The 21,694-nt window shown below is 60.2% G+C and overlaps 1 non-coding gene and 1 pseudogene across 1 annotated transcript; both read right to left on the bottom strand.

Annotated features, from left to right (window-relative positions):
- Positions 1-11,094: 11,094 nt before the first annotated feature.
- Positions 11,095-18,632, bottom strand: LOC143040922 (large subunit ribosomal RNA; annotated as a pseudogene).
- Positions 18,633-19,313: 681 nt separating this feature from the next.
- On the bottom strand, positions 19,314-19,469 carry LOC143040921 (5.8S ribosomal RNA). The gene has a single exon (XR_012967762.1). It is a non-coding gene; the product is annotated as a 5.8S ribosomal RNA (ribosomal RNA).
- Between the last annotated feature and the right edge of the window lie 2,225 nt (positions 19,470-21,694).

The following is a 21,694-nucleotide window of genomic DNA, read 5'->3' as shown; positions in this document are numbered from 1 at the left end:
GCGTTATCATTACTATTACCACCAGAATTATCATTACTATTACCACCAGCGTTATCATTACTATTACCACCAGCGTTACCATTACTATTACCACCAGCGTTACCATTACTATTACCACCAGCGTTACCATTACTATTACCACCAGCGTTATCATTACTATTACCACCAGCTTTATCATTACTATTACCACCAGCGTTATCATTACTATTACCACCAGTGTTATAATTACTATTACCACCAGCGTTATCATTGCTATTACCTCCAGAATTATCATTACTATTACCACGTGTTATCATTACTATTGCCATCAGAATTATCATTACTATTACCACGTGTTATCATTACTATTACCACCAGCGTTATCAATACTATTTCCACCGGGTTTATCATTACTATTACAACTAGCGTTATCATTACTATTACCAACAGCGTTATCATTACTATTACCACCAGAATTATCGTTACTATTACCACCAGCGTTATCATTACTATTACCACCAGCGTTACCATTACTATTACCACCAGCGTTATCATTACTATTACCACCAGAATTATCATTACTATTACCACCAGCGTTATCATTACTATTACCACCAGCGTTATCATTACTATTACCACCAGCGTTACCATTACTATTACCACCAGCGTTATCATTACTATTACCACCAGCTTCATCATTACTATTACCACCAGCTTTATCATTACTATTACCACCAGCGCTATCATTACTATTACCACCAGAATTATCATTACTATTACCAGAATTATCATTACTATTACCACCAACGTTATCATTACTATTACCTGCAGCGTTATCATTACTATTACCACCAGAATTATCATTACTATTACAACCAAAATTATCATTACTTTTACTACCAGCGTTATCAGTACTATTACCACCAGCGTTATCATTACTATTACCACCAGCGTTACCATTACTATTAACAACAGTGTTAACATTACTATTACCACCAGCTTTATAATTACTATTACCATCAGCGTTACCATTACTATTAACACCGTGTTTATGATTACTATTACCCCCCTGCGTTATCATTACTATTACCAACAGCGTTATCATTACTATTACCACCATAATTATCATTACTATTACCACCAGAGTTATCATTACTATTACCACGAACTTTAACATTACTATTACCACCAGCGTTATCATTACTATTACCACCGCGTTATTATTACTATTACCTCCGTTATCATTACTATTACCACCAGCGTTATCATTGCTATTACCACCAGCGTTACCATTACTATTACCACCAGCGTTAACATTACTATTACCACCAGCGTTACCATTACTATTACCACCAGCTTTGTCATTACTATTACCACCAGCTTTATCATTACTATTACCACCAGCTTTATCATTACTATTACCACCAGCGCTATCATTACTATTACCACCAGAATTATCATTACTATTACTAGAATTATCATTACTATTACCACCAACGTTATCATTAGTATTACCTCCAGCGTTATCATTACTATTACCACCAGAATTATCATTACTATTACCACCAGAATTATCATTACTATTACTACCAGCGTTATCATTACTATTACCACCAGCGTTATCATTACTATTACCACCAGCGTTACCATTACTATTACCACCAGCGTTACCATTACTATTACCACCAAAATTATCATTACTATTACCACCAGCGTTACCAATACTATTTCCACCGGGTTTATCATTACTATTACCTCCAGCGTTATCATTACTATTACCACCAGCGTTAACATTACTATTACCCCCAGAATTATCATTACTATTACCACCAGAGTTATCATTACTATTACCACTAACTTTACCATTACTATTACCACCAGCGTTATCATTACTATTAACACCAGGATTATCATTACTATTACCACCAGAATTATCATTACTATTACCACCAGAGTTATCATTACTATTACCACTAACTTTACCATTACTACTACCACCAGCGTTATCATTACTATTACCACCCGCGTTATTATTACTATTACCTCCGTTATCATTACTATTACCTCCAGCGTTATCATTACTATTACCACCAGAATTATCATTACTATTACCACCAGAATTATCATTACTATTACCACCAGCGTTGTCATTACTATTACCACCAGCTTTATCATTAGTATTACCACCAGCGTTATCATTACTATTACCACCAGAATTATCGTTACTATTACCACCAGAATTATCATTACTATTACCAACAGCGTTATCATTACTATTACCTCCAGCGTTATCATTACTATTACCAACAGCGTTATCATTACTATTACCACCAGCGTTACCATTACTATTACCACCAGAATTATCATTACTATTACCACGAGCATTATCATTACTATTACCACCAGCGTTATCATTACTATTACCACCAATGTTATTATTACTATTACCACCAGCGTTATCATTACTATTACCTCCAGAATTATCATTAATATTACCACGTGTTATCATTACTATTACCACCAGCGTTATCAATAGTATTACTACCGGGTTTATCATTAATATTACCACCAACGTTATCATTACTATTACCAACAGCTTTATCATTTCTATTACCACCAGAATTATCATTACTATTACCACCGGCTCGGCCGGGGCACGTCGGTCGAAAGAGGTGGACACCCCACCCCCGGCCACCGTGGACAGGCAACAGCAGTCGGCCGACATCACTTAGCCCGTCCGGAGGGGTGCTCCGCCACGGTCAGCGGCCGGCCGGGACGGGCCGGGGGCACCTCGTCCGAAAGAAGTGGGCACCCCACCACTCCCGGCCCCGGCCGGCCACCGTGGATCAGCAGTCGGCCGACATCACTTAGCCCGTCCGCGGGGTGCTCCGCCACGGTCCGCGGCCGGGGACGGGCCGGGCCGCACCGGGCCGGGCCGGCCGGGGCACGTCGGCCGAAAGAGGTGGGCACCCCACCCCCGGCCACCGTGGACAGACAACAGCAGTCGGCCGACATCACTTAGCCCGTCCGTAGCGGTGCTCCGCCACGGTCCGCGGCCGGCCGGGACGGGCCGTGGGCACCTCGTCCGAAAGAAGTGGGCACCCCACAACTCCGGGCCCCGGCCGGCCACCGTGGATCAGCAGTCGGCCGACATCACTTAGCCCGTCCGCGGGGTGCTCCGCCACGGTCCGAGGCCGGGGACGGGCCGGGCCGCACCGGGCAGGGCCGGCCGGGGTACGTCGGCCGAAAGTGGTGGGCAACCCACCCCCGGCCACCGTGGACACACAACAGCAGTCGACCGACATCACTTAGCCCGTCCGGAGGGGTGCTCCGCCACGGTCCGCGGCCGGGTCGGGCCGGGCCGGGCCTGGCCGGGGCACCTCGTCCGAAAGAAGTGGGCATCCCACTACTCCCGGCCCCGGCCGGCCACCGTGGATCAGCAGTCGGCCGACATCACTTAGCCCGTCCGCGGGGTGCTCCGCCACGGTCCGCGGCCGGTAACGGGCCGGGGGCACCTCGTCCGAAAGAAGTGGGCACCCCGCCATTCCCGGCCCCGGCCGGCCACCGGTGATCAGCAGTCGACCGACATCACTTAGCCCGTCCGCGGGGTGCTCCGCCACTGTCCGCGGCCGGCCGGGACGGGCCGGGACGGGCCGGGGGCACCTCGTCCGAAAGAAGTGGGCACCCCGCCACCCCCGGCCCCGGCCGACCACCGTGGACAGACAACAGCAGTCGGCCGACATCACTTAACACCGTCCGCGGTGTGCTCCGCCACGGTCCGCGGCCGCCGGGGCACTCCGCCCGAAAGAAGTAGGCACCCCACCCCCGGCCACCGTGGACAGACAAACAGCAGTCGGCCGACATCACTTAGCCCGTCCGAAGGGGTGCTCCGCAACGGACAGCGCCCGGGACGGGCCGGGACGAAAGTAGTGGGCACCCCACCCCCCGGCCACCGTGGACAGACAACAGCAGTCGGACGACATCACTTGGCCCGTCCGAAGGGGTGCTCGGCCACGGTCCGCGGCCGGCCGGGACGGGCCGGGGGCACCTCGTCCGAAAGAAGTGGGCACCCCGCCACCCCCGGCCCCGGCCGGCCACCGTGGACAGACAACAGCAGTCGGCCGACATCACTTAACCCGTCCGCGGTGTCCTCCGCCACGGTCCGCGGCCGCCGGGGCACGCCGCCCGAAAGAAGTGGGCACCCCACCCCCGGCCACCGTGGACATCACTTAGCCCGTCCGAAGGGGTGCTCCGCAACGGACAGCGCCCGGGACGGGCCAGGACGAAAGTAGTGGGCACCCCACCCCCCGGCCACCGTGGACAGACAACAGCAGTCGGACGACATCACTTGGCCCATCCGAAGGGGTGCTCGGCCACGGTCCGCGGCCGGCCGGGACGGGCCGGGGGCACCTCGTCCGAAAGAAGTGGGCACCCCACCACTCCCGGCCCCGGCCGGCCACCGTGGATCAGCAGTCGGCCGACATCACTTAGCCCGTCCGCGGGGTGCTCCGCCACGGTCCGCGGCCGGGGACGGGTCGGGCCGTACCGGGCCGGGCCGTGCCGTACCGGGCCGGGCCGGGCCGGCCGGGGCACGTCGGCCGAAAGAGGTGGGCAACCTACCCCCGGCCACCGTGGACAGGCAACAGCAGTCGGCCGACATCACTTAGCCCGTCCGGAGGGGTGCTCCGCCACCGTCCGCGGCCGGCCGGGACGGACCGGGGGCACCTCGTCCGAAAGAAGCGGGCACCCCATCACTCCCGGCTTCGGCCGGCCACCGTGGATCAGTAGTCGGCCGACATCACTTAGCCCGTCCACGGGGTGCTCCGCCACGGTTCGCGGCCGGGGACGGGCCGGGCCGGCCGGGGCACTTAGGCCGAAAGAGGTGGGCACCTCACCCCCGGCCACCGTGGACAAGCAACAGCAGTCGGCCGACATCACTTAGCCCGTCCGGAGGGGTGCTTCGCCAACGTCCGCGGCCGGCCGGGACGGGCCGGGGGCACCTCGTCCGAAAGAAGCGGGCACCCCACCACTCCCGGCCCCGGCCGGCCACCGTGGATCAGCAGTCGTCCGACATCACTTAGCCCGTCCGCGGGGTGCTCCGCCACGGTCCGGCGGCCGGGGCACGTAGGCCGAAATAGGTGGGCAACCCACCCCCGGCCACCGTGGACAGGCAACAGCAGTCGGCCAGCATCATTTTCCCCGTCCGGAGGGGTGCTCCGCCACGGTCCGCGGCCGGCCGGGACGGGCCGGGGGCACCTCGTCCGAAAGAAGTGGGCACCCCGCCACTCCCGGCCCCGGCCGGCCACCGTGGATCAGCAGTCGGCCGACATCACTTAGCCCGTCCGCGGGGTGCTCCGCCACGGTCCGCGGCCGGGGACGGGCCGGGGGCACCTCGTTCGAAAGAAGTGGACACCCCACCACTCCCGGCCCCGGCCGGCCACCGTGGATCAGCAGTCGACCGATATCACTTAGCCCGTCCGCGGGGTACTCCGCCACCGTCCGCGGCCGGCCGGGACGGGCCGGGGGCACCTCGTCCGAAAGAAGTGGGCACCCCGCCACTCCCGGCCTCAGCCGGCCACTTGGACAGACAACAGCAGTCCGCGGCCGCCGGGGCACGCCGGCCGAAATGAGTGGGCACCCCACCCCCGGCCACCGTGGACAGACAAACAGCAGTCGGCCGACATCACTTACCCCGTCCGAAGGGGTGTTCCGCAACGGACAGCGCCCGGGACGGGCCGGGACGAAAGTAGTGGGCACCCCACCCTCGGCCACCGTGGACAGACAACAGCAGTCAGCCGAAATCACTTGGCCCGTCCGAAAGGGTGCTCCGCCAGGGTCCGCGGCCGGGGACGGGCCGGGCCGGACGGGGCACGTCGACCGAAAGAAGTGGGCAACCCACCCCCGGCCACCGTGGATCACCAGTCGGCCGGGACGGGCCGGGGCCACCTCGTTCGAAAGAAGTGGGCACCCCGCCACTCCCGGCCCCGGCCGGCCACCGTGGATCAGCAGTCGGCCGACATCACTTAGCCCGTCCGCGGGGTGCTCCGCCACGGTCCGCGGCCGGGGACGGGCCGGGGGCACCTCGTCCGAAAGAAGTGGGCACCCCGCCACTCCCGGCCCCGGCCGGCCACCGTGGATCAGCAGTCGACCGATATCACTTAGCCCGTCCGCGGGGTACTCCGCCACCGTCCGCGGCCGGCCGGGACGGGTCGGGGGCACCTCGTCCGAAAGAAGTGGGCACCCCACCACTCCCGGCTCCGGCCGGCCACCGTGGATCAGCAGTCGGCCAACATTACTTAGCCCGTCCGCGCGGTGCACCGCCACGGTCCGCGGCCGGGGACGGGCCAGGCCGGTCGGGGCACGTCGGCCGAAAGAGGTGGGCACCCCACCCCCGGCCACCGTGGACAGGCAACAGCAGTCGGCCGACATCACTTAGCCCGTCCGGAGGGGTGCTCCGCCACGGTCCGCGGCCGGCCGGGACGGGCCGGGGGCACCTCGTCCGAAAGAAGCGGGCACCCCACCACTCCCGGCCCCGGCCGGCCACCGTGGATCAGCAGTCGGCCGACATCACTTAGCCCGTCCGCGGGGTGCTCCGCCACGGTCCGCGGCCGGGGACGGGCCGGGCCGCACCGGGCCGGGCCGGCCGGGGCACGTCGGCCGAAAGAGGTGGGCAACCCACCCCCGGCCACCGTGGACAGACAACAGCAGTCGGCCGACATCACTTAGCCCGTCCGGAGGGGTGCTCCGCCACGGTCCGCGGCCGGCCGGGACGGGCCGGGGGCACCTCGTCCGAAAGAAGTGGGCATCCCGCCACTCCCGGCCCCGGCCGGCCACCGTGGATCAGCAGTCGGCCGACATCACTTAGCCCGTCCGCGGGGTGCTCCGCCACGGTCCGCGGCCGGCCGGGACGGGCCGGGACGGGCCGGGGGCACCTCCTCCGAAAGAAGTGGGCACCCCGCTACTCCCGGCCCCGGCCGGCCACCGTGGATCAGCAGTCGGCCGACATCACTTAGCCCGTCCGCGGGGTGCTCCGCCACGGTCCGCGGGCGGACGGGAGTGGCCGGGACGGGCCGGGGGCACCTCGTCTTTATGAAGCGGCCACCCCACCACTCCCGGCTCCGGCCGGCCACCGTGGATCAGCAGTCGGCCGACATCACTTAGCCCGTCCGCGGGGTGCTCCGCCACGGTTCGCGGCCGGCCGGGACGGGCCGGGGGCACCTCGTCCGAAAGAAGTGCGCACCCCACCACCCCGGCCACCGTGGATCAGCAGTCGGCCGGGACGGGCCGGGGGCACCTCGTCCGAAAGAAGTGGGCACCCCACCACTCCCGGCTCCGGCCGGCCACCGTGGATCAGCAGTCGGCCAACATTACTTAGCCCGTCCGCGCGGTGCTCCGCCACGGTCCGCGGCCGGGGACGGGTCGGGCCGCACCGGGCCGGGCCGTGCCGTACCGGGCCGGGCCGGGCCGGCCGGGGCAAGTCGGCCGAAAGAGGTGGGCAACCCACCCTAGGCCACCGTGGACAGGCAACAGCAGTCGGCCGACATCACTTAGCCCGTCTGGAGGGGTGCTCCACCACCGTCCGCGGCCGGCCGGGACGGGCCGGGGGCACCTCGTCCGAAAGAAGCGGGCATCCCACCACTCCCGGCCCCGGCCGGCCACCGTGGATCAGCAGTCGGCCGACATCACTTAGCTCGTCCGTGGGGTGCTCCGCCACGGTTCGCGGCCAGGGACGGGCCGGCCGGCCGGGGCACGTCGGCCGAAAGAGGTGGGCACCCCACCCCCGGCCACCGTGGACAGACAAACACCAGTCGGCCGACATCACTTAGCCCGTCCGAAGGGGTGCTCCGCAACGGACAGCGCCCGGGACGGGCCGGGACGAAAGTAGTGGGCACCCCACCACCCGGCCACCGTGGACAGACAACAGCAGTCGGACAACATCACTTGGCCCGTCCGAATGGGTGCTCGGCCACGGTCCGCGGCCGGCCGGGACGGGCCGGGGGCACCTCGTCCAAAAGAAGTGCGCACCCCACCACCCCGGCCACCGTGGATCAGCAGTCGGCCGGGACGGGCCGGGGCCACCTCGTTCGAGAGAAGTGGGCACCCCGCCACTCCCGGCCCCGGCCGGCCACCGTGGATCAGCAGTCGGCCGACATCACTTAGCCCGTCCGCGCGGTGCTCCGCCACGGTCCGCGGCCGGCCGGGGGCACCTCGTCCGAAAGAAGTGGGCACCCCGCCACTCCCGGCCCCGGCCGGCCACCGTGGATCAGCAGTCGGCCGACATCACTTAGCCCGTCCGCGGGGTGCTCCGCCACGGTCCGCGGCCGGCCGGGACGGGTCGGGGGCACCTCTTTCGAAAGAAGTGGGCACCCCACCACTTCCGGCCCCGGCCGGCCACCGTGGATCAGCAGCCGGCCGACATCACTTAGCCCGTCTGCGGGGTGCTCCGCCACGGTCCGCGGCCAGGGCCGGGATGGCCGGGGCACGTCGGCCGAAAGAGGTGGGCACCCCACCCCCGGCCACCGTGTACAGGCACGAGCAGTCGGCCGACATCACTTAGCCCGTCCGGAGGGGTGCTCCGCCACGGTCCGCGGCCGGCCGGGACGGGCCGGGGGCACCTCGTCCGAAAGAAGTGGGCACCCCCCACACTCCCGGCCCCGGCCGGCCACCGTGGATCAGCAGTCGGCCGACATCACTTAGCCCGTCCGCGGGGTGCTCCGCCACGGTCAGCGGACGGCCGGGACGGGCCGGGGGCACTTCGTCCAAAAGAAGTGGGCACCCCCGGCCCGGCCACCGTGGATCAGTAGTCGGCCGACATCACTTAGCCCGTCCGCGGGGTGCTCCGCCACGGTCCGCGGCCTGGGGCACCTCGTCCGAAAGAAGTGGGCACCCCGCCACTCCCGACTCCAGCCGGCCACCGTGGATCAGCAGTCGGCCGACATCACTTAGCCCGTCCGCGCGGTGCTCCGCCACCGTCCGCGGCCGGCCGGGACGGGCCGGGGGCACCTCGTCCGAAAGAAGTGGGCACCCCACCACTCCCGGCCCCGGCCGGCCACCGTGGATCAGCAGTCGGCCGACATCACTTAGCCCGTCCGCGGGGTGCTCCGCCACGGTCCGCGGCCGGGGACGGGCCGGGCCGGCCGGGGCACGTCGGCCGAAAGAGGTGGGCACCCCACCCCCGGCCACCGTGGACAGGCAACAGCAGTCGGCCGACATCACTTAGCCCGTCCGGAGGGGTGCTCCGCCACCGTCCGCGGCCGGCCGGGACGGGCCGGGGGCACCTCGTCCGAAAGAAGTGGGCACCCCACCACTCCCGGCCTCGGCCGGCCACCGTGGATCAGCAGTCGGCCGACATCACTTAGCCCGTCCGGAAGGGTGCTCCGCCACGGTCCGCGGCCGGCCGGGACGGGCCGGGGGTACCTCGTCCGAAAGAAGTGGGCACCCCACCCCCGGCCACCGTGGATCAGCAGTCGGCCGACATCACTTAGCCCGTCCGCAGGGTGCTCCGCCACGGTCCGCGGCCGGCCGGGGCACCTCGTCCGAAAGAAGTGGGCACCCCACCACTCCCGGCCCCGGCCGGCCACCGTGGATCAGCAGTCGGCCGACATCACTTAGCCCGTCCGCGGGGTGCTCCGCCACGGTCCGCGGCCGGGGCACGTCGGCCGAAAGAAGTGGGCAACCCACCCCCGGCCACCGTGGACAGACAACAGCAGTCGGCCGACATCACTTAGCCCGTCCGGAGGGGTGCTCCGCCACGGTCCGCGGCCGGCCGGGACGGGCCGGGGCACCTCGTCCGAAAGAAGTGGGCACCCCACCACTCCCGGCCCCGGCCGGCCACCGTGGATCAGCAGTCGGCCGACATCACTTAGCCCGTCCGCGGGGTGCTCCGCCACGGTCCGCGGCCGGGGACGGGCCGGGCCGGCCGGGGCACGTCGGCCGAAAGAGGTGGGCAACCCACCCCCGGCCACCGTGGACAGGCAACAGCAGTCGGCCGACATCACTTAGCCCGTCCGGAGGGGTGCTCCGCCACGGTCCGCGGCCGGCCGGGACGGGCCGGGGGCACCTCGTCCGAAAGAAGTGGGCACCCCGCCACTCCCGGCCCCGGCCGGCCACCGTGGATCAGCAGTCGGCCGACATCACTTAGCCCGTCCGCGGGGTGCTCCGCCACGGTCCGCGGCCGGCCGGGACGGGCCGGGACGGGCCGGGGGCACCTCGTCCGAAAGAAGTGGGCACCCCGCCACTCCCGGCCCCGGCCGGCCACCGTGGATCAGCAGTCGGCCGACATCACTTAGCCCGTCCGCGGGGTGCTCCGCCACGGTCCGCGGCCGGCCGGGACGGGCCGGGGGCACCTCGTCCGAAAGAAGTGGGCACCCCGCCACTCCCGGCCCCGGCCGGCCACCGTGGATCAGCAGTCGGCCGACATCACTTAGCCCGTCCGCGCGGTCCTCCGCCACGGTCCGCGGCCGGCCGGGACGGGCCGGGGGCGCCTCGTCCGAAAGAAGTGGGCACCGTGGACCAGCTATCGATCTGCATATATTAATAAAGGGTCGCTGAAATTAGGAGAGAGAATGAGCTAGCGTAGTACCGCCGTTAAAGTACAAGGTCGTAGTCCAGGTTGCTCCTTTTGCACGGCCTGCCTGGCTCAAAGCTATCGTCCTTGCCTCACAATAAGCGCTCGCTAAGGCAAAGGTTCAGGTCCCTGAGGCGGAGCGTACTTCCATTTGGCACCGAGTCCGTGCGCGGGGGGGGAGGGAGGGAGGGAGGTCGGAAGGCGCGGGCAACCCCAAGTTAAGTCCTCCCTGGGACCTCGTTGTCGCGGAAACCGGCCCTGTGGACCGAGGTCACACTGAACAACCGACCGGCCCCGGCCGGGTACGGCCGGGAACTCAGCCGCGCGCGAGCGCGCGCGCCCGGCGAGAAGTGTTGCCGTGGGATAGCTATGTACCTTCTCTACTTAGAAAAAAAAGAAAAAAAAAAGAGAGGGAGCGGGGGCAGACTTCCGCTTCCCCTTGTTCCTTCCTTCCTTCCCTTGACCTCCGGCCGGGCGCTGGTTCCGTCGCGCCCGCCCTGCTGCAGCAGCAGCAGCGCCGGAGGGAGGGCTGGCCTGTCTTGGCGCAGACAAACCCTCCAGTCAGGGGAGGAGTCTCAATGGATCGCAGTGTGATGGCTGCTCTACCAGGTACGACACCCCGGCTGGTACGTAAGTCGTCTTCAGACGGTTTGGCATGGCAACATTGCATCTGGGCGTTACAGCGTTCGGGAAGGGACGGCCCCGGCCTTCCCTGGGGCCGCCGAGCTCTTCCCCTTGCATGGGCTCGACAGGCCGCGAATGCGGCCCCTAATATCTTGCCTCCCAATGCAGGCCACACACGATATCGTTGCCTTGACTAGACGGGATTCTACCTTAGAGGCGTTCAGGCATAATCCCACGGATGGTAGCTTCGCACCACTGGCCACTCGACCAAGTACGTGTACCAAATGTCCGAACCTGCGGTTCCTCTCGTACTGAGCAGGATTACTATCGCAACGACGAGTCAACAGTAGGGTAAAACTAACTTGTCTCGCGACAGTCTAAGCCCAGCTCACGTTCCCTTTAAACGGGTGAACAATCCGACGCTTGGTGAATTCTGCTTCACAATGATAGGAAGAGCCGACATCGAGGGATCAAAAAGTGACGTCGCTATGAACGCTTGGCCGCCACAAGCCAGTTATCCCTGTGGTAACTTTTCTGACACCTCTTGCTTAAAACTCTTAAAGTCAAAAGGATCGATAGGCCACGCTTTCGCGGTCCGTATTCGTACTGAAAATCAGGATCAAGCCAGCATTTGCCCCTTTTGCTCTACGCGAGGTTTCTGTCCTCGCTGAGCTGGCCTTAGGACATCTGCGTTATCGTTTGACAGATGTACCGCCCCAGTCAAACTCCCCGCCTGATAATGTCCTCGGAGCGGATCGCGGCCGACGCGAAGCCGGCCGCTTAAGGCTAGAAGAAGGACCGCGGGGGTCCGCTTCCGTCTCACCGAGTAAGTAAAGAAACGATGAAAGTAGTGGTATTTCACTGTCGGGTTTTACCCCTCCCACTTATGCTACACCTCTCATGTCTCTCTACAAAATCAGACTAGAGTCAAGCTCAACAGGGTCTTCTTTCCCCGCTGTGTCTTGCAGGCCCGTTCCCCTGCCTGTGGGTTCACTAGATAGTAGATAGGGACAGTGGGAATCTCGTTAATCCATTCACGCGCGTCACTAATTAGATGACGAGGCATTTGGCTATTTTTTTTTTTTTTTGGTCCCCCCTAGGGTACAGTTACTTGCATACTAGCGAGACATCCGGAGCACCATGGGGGGTGAGTGAAGGCATAAAGGTCTCACTCTATTATTATTCGCCTTTTTTTCGGGTGGAGGCTCAACCACATTGGGGTCGACCCGAGCATCAACGGATCTCCCATCGAGTACCTCATAAACATAAATAAGAATAGATTACAACATAACTCGGAATATAATAATAAAAAAAAAAATAAAGGGGTAAGCAGGCTTTAAAAAGAATGGCCAACGGGCCGATAGCGGAAGAAAGATGACAGAGATACAGCTGTCGGAGTTATGTTCAGAAGAGAGGGGATAGAGTACCAAGAAAGAAGGTAGCAGGTACCTCAGAAAAGGACTATCCGGTAGCCGCTCAGAGGTGGGGCGCCATCTACCCTCAGGTCACATGACCCACCCCGCCGGTGGTCCGACGCCAGGTTCTCCAAATAGAGACCCCGCCGCGGACCACACTCAAAGCGAGGAACTTCATCTGACTGTCGGTTATACCGAGGGACCGGAGGGTGTTGGCAGACTCACGCGCCAAACAGCCACCCCAGCTAAACGTGACCGTGGACACGAACACCCTACGAACACCCCCCGGGCCCTCGGCTTCGGCTAACCCCACCTTCTTCGCGGCCTCCCTCTTAAGGGGGTCTGTATCGTAGTAACGCCTCTTAAGGTCATGTGATGCGCTTAAGGTAGTGAACCCAGCGTCTGCGGTTATCTGGGCGTCAATGACATGTACGATATTTCCTTGTTTGACCACCAGGTCAGGCTTCCTCAGCCCTGCAGATACTCTGAGGTGGGGCTCAACAAGTACTTTATCAATGTCATTTCGCGCAGATAGCAGGGAGGTCAGGCGACCAACCACGAAATCGTGGCGCGCGATCCTAGCTCCGTAGCCGGCGGGGCAGACCTGCAAAACATACCCAAGCGTCTCCGGTCTAGCGCACCCCTTATCACACATCACATTTCCCGAGGCGCCGGGCCCTCGTCGAGCCGCTCCACGTGAGCACCTCACCTTGGAGGGCAAGGCGTTCACGCGGAGCTTCACAGCGTCCACGTACATATTGCCTGGTAGCGCCGTAGTCCCGTCGGACACCCAGGAGTGCACCTTAGGTTCAAGTTCCGCTTCTCTGAGACCAACCCCATCCACTGACTCGTGAAGTCGGCGAGTCCAGTAAGCGATAGCCTCTTTCTTGCTCCGGAGTAAAGTTCCATGGTAGTTCACACTACCAGGGAACTTCTCCCGGTGCTGGGTGAAGAACCGAGTCTTCACCAAGGCCTCGATTACTGGATCTTCCGACAGCTCGAGTCTGCCGAAGCGGTTCCCCCGGAGAAGCGGAACTGCCATCCTTAGGCACAACAAACCAAGACCTCCAACTGACACCGGCGCGTACAAAAACCCAAGGGTTACGTCGCCAGGAAGTCGTAGCCAGGTCCGCACTGTCCTCCTTGTGATCCGATCCCAAATCTCGAGTTCGGTCAGGGTAACCTTCCCCAAAACGAGACTGTGGAGCAGACCAGGAAGAAGATGGACTCTCAATATATACATTTTTTGCTGTGGCTCGAGGATAGCTTTGCTGTTGGGAACAACACCTCTAGCCCCGACTGGAACCCCCAGATACTTATATGTGGCCCCGATATCCATAGCTTTAATGGCCGTACCGCCGACAAAGATGTTAGGTCGGTTGTCGACGAGGGTTCTCTTCCTCTTCCCATCAACAAGTTGCACCGGGGAGGCGCACTTGGACGGGTTGAGGGACAGTCCCGCCGCCAGCAAGGCTCCTTCGACCCTCTGGAGCTGGGAATTTAGCCCAGCTGGTGTCTGCGCGACGATAATAAGGTCGTCAGCGAAGGCGAGATGGGAGATGCGTTGATCTCCGATAGTCGCCCCGAGTTCTGGGTCCAGCTCGGAGAGCACCTCATCCATCACTGCGTTAAAACACAGTGGTGAGAGAGGGTCTCCTTGCTTAACACCAGCCCCCGACGTGACCTCGGTGCCCAATAGATCCAGCTTCACATCGGCAAGTGAAGACTGGATATATTATGCAAAAAGATCCGGGACTCCCAACCGCTTCACGGCCCTTACTACCATCTCGCGGGACACCGTGTCGAAGGCCTTGCTTACGTCCAGAGAGGCCATCGATAAAGGGGCGTGCCTTTCCCTCGCTTCGCTAATGAGCCCCGATACCAGACAGACATTCGTCAGGCAGCCATCCACCGGCCGAAAGGCCACCTGACGCTCGCTGATTGGCAGAGAGCTCATTCTCGAAGCGAGGATCTTGTGCATAGTTCGCACAACCAAGGAGGCCACGGCGATGGGCCGAAAGTCTCCCGGGTTGGTCGAGCCTTGCACTTTAGGCACCAGCGTCACTCGCGTTGATCTTGAGTGGCGCGGCATATGGCCGGCCGCGAGCCAGAGGTTATATAGGGCCGACAGGAGATTTGGGTCGACACGGGATAAGGAATCCTTCTTAACCCCGTCAAGATTCCTTGGTCTTCCTGAAGGTGGCGGAGACCATGTCAGCTGTAATTGGGGAAATAATTCCGGGTATCTTTGGGCAGACTGGCGTCACCTGCCTAGCATCAGGTTTGCTGGCCTGCTCAAAGATGGGGACCCAGAACGCAAGGGAGTCCTGAAACTGGGTCGGCCGCTGTTTCCACTCTCCGGAGAGAATAAATCTAGCAGCCTGTCTCCTGTCAGCCTTATATAACCGCTGCATCCGACGGGACTCCTGTTTTATGGCACTTCTTCGAGATCGGGTTTTTTGCTTCCTGGGCCGGGGTCGGGATGAAGATCTTATTTCCCGTCCGGGCGACGCGACGTGCAGTGCCCCAAAGAAGGCTGCCGCGTGCTCCTCAAGAAACCCAGTGGCTTCTTCCCCTCTCTCTAGAGCTACCAAGGCAGCCCAGAGTCCATCAACTGGGAGCTACGAATCCTCCTTCTCCTTAGACAGGCTGGCCCTAGCTGAGGCTAGAAGCTCTGCCAGAAGGTCGGATTTGCTAATAACCCCCTTCTCCTGTTCCTCTTCCCCAGCTGTTCCAGGAAGAGTCGGGGAGGGGGGGGGGAGCGAGGATGGCGTGCCGGACGAGGTCGGGTCAGCGTTGACCAGACGCTGAACTTCCGCCTTATATTCCGGCTTCCTCCTCAGGCCCTTGATCGCTTCAAGGGTCCTTGAGGGGACGACTCCCACCAACCTTTGGTTGATGTTCCTCACCGTCCCCTCACGCAGGAGTATTGAGGCCTCCTCCCGCGCTAGAAGGTAGGACTCCTCAGCGTCCCACCTTGCCTTGACCTTGTTGGTGGCAGCGGCCAAGGCAGCCCCTTCGAACGAGACCGGGTGGGCCCGTTTCCGGTGCACCCCCAGTCCCGATTTAGTCCCAAAGGGGCGGCCACACTCCGGGCAGGAGTGTTGGTCACCTCTTTGTGCAGTCTCCATGCCCGATCTTCTGGGCGATTAAAAAGTTTAAAATTAGGAGGTCTCGATGGGAGGGTCCTCCGCTTGGGGGTCGAAAGTGGTGGCTCGCGATAGAGCAGTCGCCAATATCACGGTAAAGGTATTGAGTTTCACAATCGACTGCCACCAGCGAAATAGCACAGATGTTCCGCGCGGGAATACCAAAATGCGGTCCTACTGTGCTACTCGTTCTTGCCGGAACCCAAGCTTTCCGGGGTTGAACCGTACGCTCTGTTCCGAGCCCACTGGACTAGGAGCGCTGACGTGCAATGTCTGTCAACCTCAAACACTACTCCGCTCAGTGTTGTTTGCCTACTTGGGGGCTATTTGGCTGGGCAGACCAAACAATACCTTCCAAGCGTTTCCCGGGAGCGCCAATAGGAGGCCACACTGATAACTATGACCGAGGGTCTTTAGGACGTCATAGTTACTCCCGCCGTTTACCCGCGCTTGGTTGAATTTCTTCACTTTGACATTCAGAGCACTGGGCAGAAATCACATTGCGTCAACACCGGCTACGGCCATCGCAATGCTTTGTTTTAATTAGACAGTCGGATTACCCTAGTCCGTGCCAGTTCTGAGTCGGTCGCTGAGCGCCAGCCGAAGCGTTACGGGGCGACGAGGCCCCGCCCGCGTTAGCCTGCGAGTTCCACGGAAGGGACGCCAATCCGGTCCGGGCTCGGCCGGCCCCGACCGCGCCGCCGCGACCGTCCGTGAGGACGGCGGGCGGGCGGCAAGGAGGCCTCGCCCAGTCCAGACGGCGAGCCCGTGCCCGCTTTCCCCACAGGCCCGACTGACCCGACCCTCAGAGCCAATCCTTTTCCCGAAGTTACGGATCTAACTTGCCGACTTCCCTTACCTACATTATTCTATCGACTAGAGGCTATTCACCTTGGAGACCTGCTGCGGATATGGGTACGGGCTCCCCCGAAAATTTGACCCCTTCCCCCGCTGCTTCAGGGACCGGCAAAAGATCGCGGTACTCAGGACGCCGCAAAACCTGCGACGCTCTACGGGTTTGATAAGGCCCTCTCGCCTTGCAAGTAGCTTCCAGGGCCATGACCTCTTAAGCAGAAAAGAAAACTCTTCCCTGGACCGCGGCCGGCAGCAGCAGGTTTCCTCCTGTCGCCAGGAGTACCTTTAGGCGAGGGGTAACACCGTCTCCGGGTGGAGGTTCCGGAATAAGAACCGGATTCCCTTTCGCCCACAACCTTCCGGCCGCATAGACCGCGTGCGAGTGAGTGCGGTTGCTCACACTCGCCTCCTCCCCTGCTTGCTTGCTAGCAGGCTGGGGAGGAAGAGGCGTGGCCGGGGGTGGCTGGGTGGCTGGGTGGCTGGCTGGGTGGGTAGGTACCGGGGCCGTTGCTGGCCGGCTGTCTGGCTGTCTGTCTGGCTGTCTGTCTGGCACGGTGAGGATGGACTTACGCTGGCTCAAAGGGGGCGTAAAAACGCCCCACTCCCCCCTCCGCCTAACCAACACCGACGCAGACGCCGACGCCGACCGACAGGCCGACGACCCTTTCCCCGCCCGAAAACCAACCAACCAACCCACCCCACTCCCCGGCCGGAGCCAACTCGTTGTTCGGCACGGCGGGACTGTGGAAGGCGGATTTCTCCTTGGGCTTAGGATCGACTGCACCATGTTCAACTGATGTTCACATGGAACCCTTCTCCACTTCAGCCCTCAAGGATCTCGCTCGAGTATTTGCTACTACCACCAAGCTCTGCACCAGCGGCGGCTCCAGACCGGCTCGCGCCGGACTCCTTCTACGCTCACCGCTGCGACCCTCCTACTCGTCGGGGCTTCGAGACCCTGGTCGGCCGGTACTGCCCCGACGGTCGAGTATCGGGAGGACGCTTGAGCGCCATCCATTTTCAGGGCTAGTTGCTTCGGCAGGTGAGTTGTTACACACTCCTTAGCGGATTCCGACTTCCATGGCCACCGTCCTGCTGTCTATAGCAACCAACACCTTTCATGGGATCTGATGAGCGTCCATTTAGGCCCCTTAACTCGACGTTTGGTTCATCCCACAGCGCCAGTTCTGCTTACCAAAAATGGCCCACTAGGTACTCCAGATTCACTGTCGAGGCTTCAGTCAAGCAAGCCCGACCTCTCACCCATTTAAAGTTTGAGAATAGGTTTAGGACGTTTCGTCCCCAAGACCTCTAACCATTCGCTTTACCGGATGAAACTCTGTAGCGAGCACCAGCTATCCTGAGGGAAACTTCGGAGGGAACCAGCTACTAGATGGTTCGATTAGTCTTTCGCCCCTATACCCAGCTCCGACGATCGATTTGCACGTCAGAATCGCTACGGACCTCCACCAGAGTTTCCTCTGGCTTCGTCCTGGCCAGGCATAGTTCACCATCTTTCGGGTCCCAACATGTCTGCTCTTAGTACTCACCACCCACGATGGGGTGTGCAAGTCCCGAGCTTGCGCCGGCCGCGAGGCGGATTGGCCCTCGGGCCCCCTCGGAGGAGGCCCTTCACTTTCATTTCGCCTTTGGGTTTAGTGCGCCCAATGACTCGCACACATGTTAGACTCCTTGGTCCGTGTTTCAAGACGGGTCGGGTGGATCGCCGACCTACACGCCGCTGAAAAGCGCCGCTGCCCCGGCAAAGGAGGCGCCCGCCGACCCGAGAGTCGGCAGGCGGGCACTTGCGGTTACGACCGTCGCGGGGTCGGCCAGGTCACCGAGGGGGGGGGGGGCGGTGTGGTCTGAGAAGGCCCCTCCGGAACGCGACATTCCTCAGACGCAGCCGGCGAGGCGCGCGAGGTTCCGCGCTGGGCTCCTCCCCGTTCAGTCGCCCCTACTGGGGGAATCCCTGTTGGTTTCTTTTCCTCCGCTTATTAATATGCTTAAATTTGGCGGGTGTTCTCACCCGCATCGAGGTCGGCATTGTTGGCTTGAGAGTTCGGTCGGGAGTCGGGAGGAGCTGGTTGTTACAGAGTAGGTCGGGTCGAGCGAGCGAGCGAGCGAGCGGTCGGTCGGTCGTCTCTCCCCTCCCACGTTTATCCGTCTGTTCACCCATCTCCCTCCCTCCCTTCCTCCATCTCTCGAGAGTAGTACTGGCTGGCTGACGGCAGCAGCGAGGGCGCTCGTTTTCAGGCCCGGCGGCGGCAGCGGCACCTTCCCCTCATTTGCGTTTACGACGCAGGCTGGTCAAGTCCTTGAACCCGTCCTGGTCCGTCTAGAGGGGTTAGTTAGTTAGCCGCCCTCCGGACGAGCAGAGTCCTGCACTCTGCCACGCCATCCTCTCATCTTGAGGCCACACACCGCCCGACTGCTTGCTTGCTATTGCGGGGAACCGGACGGCCGGCAAACGTCCGGCCCGCTCCTTCGCCAGTAGTCGGCGGCGGGCGAGAGCCCAGGACACACGCCCAGGACCCCGGCTTCCGATATTAGTCTATCTGTCTGCCGGGACCAGCGGGGGCGCCTCGCTCGACGGGAGAAACGCCGATGGCTGGCTGGCTGGCCGGCCATCGATGGCGCTCGCTCCCGGACCCGGCTGGCCCCCTTTGGGAGAGTTCCTTCCCCCCGCTCAATCAAGGCGGGGGTCGTGATGGTTGTGGGAACCGACCCTCGATCGGGTTGGACCACGGCACTCTTGGCCGCGGCCGCCATGTGCGTTCGACAGGTCGATGCTCATTGTATCCTGCAATTCACACGCCGACGCGCATTTTGCTGCGTTCTTCATCGACCCACGAGCCAAGTGATCCACCGTTAAGAGTTGTGTCTCCGGTTAACTGGAGGGCACCTAGGTTCCATGGCCCCGCCCCGTTGAGCCTCCCGGAACCCGCAATCTGCTTGGGGTTTACATTAAGAAAAGAGTGAGGAGAGCCCTCGGAACGGCGGAGGAGGAAGCCTGCTACCCGCTGCTGATGCTGCGGTTGCGGCTGCTTCCTGCGACGCCTTTTGGAGCAAACGGCTTCGGCTGGCCAGCCTGGAAAAGAAAGAAAGCCAGGTCGGCCAGTCCTTCCGGCACGGCGGCGGCGGCGGGCAAGCGGCGTGTCCAGCTACCTGCCTGCCTTCCTAACCACCTACCTACCTACCTACCTACCTACCTACCTACCGGGGAGGAGCAGGTCCACAACCATCCCCCCATGGGTGACTGCCATGTCCGGGCCGGGCCGGGCCAGGCCAGGCCAGGCCAGGCCACGGGCAGCATCCTTCGAGTGCGTTTTCCTCTGCTCTCTCTGAGCAGTTCGGTATTGATCCTTCCGCAGGTTCACCTACGGAAACCTTGTTACGACTTTTACTTCCTCTAAATGATCAAGTTTGGACATCTTTCCGGCAGCCCGGGGTGACCCGTGAGCCACCAGGCGCGCCAGTCCGAATGCCTCACTAAATCATTCAATCGGTAGTAGCGACGGGCGGTGTGAACAAAGGGCAGGGACGTAATCAACGCAAGCTGATGACGTGCGCTTACTGGGAATTCCTCGTTCATGGGGAACAATTTCAAGCCCCAATCCCTATCACGAAGGGGTTTCAACGGGTTACCCGCTCCTCTCGGAGAGGGAGGACGCGCTGATCCCTTCAGTGTAGCGCGCGTGCGGTCCAGAACATCTAAGGGCATCACAGACCTGTTATTGCTCAATCTCGTGCGGCTAGACGCCGCTTATCCCTCTAAGAAGGTGCGACGGACATATATGGTATGAGATCCGTCGACTAGTTAGCAGGCTAGAGTCTCGTTCGTTACCGGAATTAACCAGACAGATCGCTCCATCAACTAAGAACGGCCATGCACCACCACCCACCGAATCAAGAAAGAGCTCTCAATCTGTCAATCCTTCCGGTGTCCGGGCCTGGTGAGGTTCCCCGTGTTGAGTCAAATTAAGCCGCAGGCTCCACTCCTGGTGGTGCCCTTCCGTCAATTCCTTTAAGTTTCAGCTTTGCAACCATACTTCCCCCGGAACTCAAAGACTTTGGTTTCCCGGAAGCTGCCCGCCGAGTCATGGGAATAACGCCGGCGGATCGCTAGTCAGCATCGTTTATGGTTAGAACTAGGGCGGTATCTGATCGCCTTCGAACCTCTAACTTTCGTTCTTGATTAATGAAAACATTCTTGGCAAATGCTTTCGCAGTAGTTCGTCTTGCGACGATCCAAGAATTTCACCTCTAACGTCGCAATACGAATGCCCCCGTCTGTCCCTATTAATCATTACCTCGAGTTCCGAAAACCAACAAAATAGAACCGAGGTCCTATTCCATTATTCCATGCACGAATATTCAGGCGGCTGGGCCTGCTTTGAGCACTCTAATTTTTTCAAAGTAAACGTGCCGGCCATTCGGGACACTCGATGAAGAGCACCCCGCGCGAGCCGGCGGGCTGTTCGGAAGCCGACAGTAGACGCCGGGCGGCGAACCGTCGGTCCGGAACTGAGATCCAACTACGAGCTTTTTAACCGCAACAACTTAAATATACGCTATTGGAGCTGGAATTACCGCGGCTGCTGGCACCAGACTTGCCCTCCAATAGATCCTCGTTAAGTTAGGTTAGTTTAAGTTAGGGTAGGTTAGCTTTGAATATGTTAGTTTAGGCTTGGTTATGTTAGGTTAATTTACATATTTTAGGTTAGTTTTGGTTTGGTTAGGTTTAGTTAGGTCAGGTTAGGTTATTTTGAGTTGGGTTAGGTTAGATAAATCTTAGTTTAGGTTGGATTAGTTTAAATAAACTTAGGTTAGGCTGGGTTAGGTAAGGTTAGGTTAGGCTGGGTTAGGTGAAGTAAGTTCAGGCTAGGTAAGGTTGGGCTATGTTAGTTTTATGTTAATTTAGAGTTAGGTTTAGTTGGGTTGGGTTAGGTTAGATTAGTTTTGGTTAGGTCAAATTAGGTTAGGTTCGAGTACGTTAGGCTTGGTTAGATTATGTTAGATTGGGTTAGGTTGGATGATATTAGGTTGGATTAGGTTAGTTCAGGTTAGTTTAGGTTAGATTAGATTAGTTATGTTAGTTATGG

The sequence above is a fragment of the Oratosquilla oratoria genome, chromosome 29 (genome assembly GCF_046742065.1).
Source record: "Oratosquilla oratoria isolate Oo_2021 chromosome 29, ASM4674206v1, whole genome shotgun sequence".
Taxonomy (NCBI): Eukaryota; Metazoa; Arthropoda; class Malacostraca; order Stomatopoda; family Squillidae; genus Oratosquilla; species Oratosquilla oratoria.
Note: the sequence above shows the minus strand (reverse complement) of the source record. Positions and strands in the feature narration are given on the sequence as shown.